The 1,058-nt window shown below is 31.5% G+C and overlaps 1 non-coding gene across 1 annotated transcript; it reads left to right on the top strand.

Moving 5' to 3' along the window:
• Positions 1–575: 575 nt before the first annotated feature.
• On the top strand, positions 576–678 carry LOC114579669. The gene has a single exon (XR_003700761.1). It is a non-coding gene; the product is annotated as a U6 spliceosomal RNA (small nuclear RNA).
• Positions 679–1,058: the final 380 nt, after the last annotated feature.

The following is a 1,058-nucleotide window of genomic DNA, read 5'->3' as shown; positions in this document are numbered from 1 at the left end:
AAAGTCAATATACAGTGTTAATACTAACGTTAATGTTGGGCAACTTTATTGCCCACCACCACCAATAATATTAGCACACATAATTTTTATAAGGCCTATGCACATTACGAACACCAATGCCAACCCCGGCCGACTTCATCTCTCCATATCATTAATAATAATAATTATTATTTTATCAAATTACAGACCAACAATGCAATGGTCATACTTAAAAATAAGAAATTAATTCTCTAAAAATTAAAATAAAAATTAACTGTGTTGAGTTGTGACCGATATGTCCAAATTTAACTCAATACCATCAAATTCTAATCATTTAAATCATTTGAAGATAAAATTTCTTAATATATGAAAATAATTCCATGAATAGTAAGACCAAACTTTATTAAATTCATTCTTAATGTCTGGTAACATAATAAATACTTCAAAAATTGAGAAGTCAAAATAAGATAATAAAAATTACTTCAATCTCAAAAATAAATTCTCATCAAAATAAGATGATATCTGCCTATAGTCCCACATTGGCTGTACTGTAGCAATTGCGTTTCTTCTTAAATGGTTGCCCGCTGCACTCAGTTGTCTCTTCGGAGACATCCGATAAAATTGGAACGATACAGAGAAGATTAGCATGGCCCCTGCGCAAGGATGACACGCATAAATCGAGAAATGGTCCAAATTTTTTTGCCAATTTCTACAATTTTTCATGCGACAAACCCTAGATCTGAATCAGACTAACCTTTACGCACCCTTTCTTTCATTTTCTGAGTTTTGGAATTTATTTTTCTTCTGTTTTTTTTGTTTTCCAGCTGCCGAAAACCTACCGATCAAACACAATCTTCCTCGAAGTTTCGATTTCGGTCAGATTATGCAATACTTTACTTCTCCTTTAGACGGTAATTCATCTTTTTTATTGTAGTGATCGAAATGTCCTACATATCATCTTCATATTTTATGTTTTATATGAATTTAATCTCTGTACAGATTGTTGAGCGACTTCCCCTTATTTTTTGTTTCTTTACTGTTTTTTATCGACCTTTCTTATTTTGCTACAATTAATTGCT

Source organism: Dendrobium catenatum, unplaced genomic scaffold, assembly GCF_001605985.2.
Source record: "Dendrobium catenatum unplaced genomic scaffold, ASM160598v2 fragScaff_scaffold_54, whole genome shotgun sequence".
Classification (NCBI taxonomy): Eukaryota; Viridiplantae; Streptophyta; class Magnoliopsida; order Asparagales; family Orchidaceae; genus Dendrobium; species Dendrobium catenatum.
Note: the sequence above shows the minus strand (reverse complement) of the source record. Positions and strands in the feature narration are given on the sequence as shown.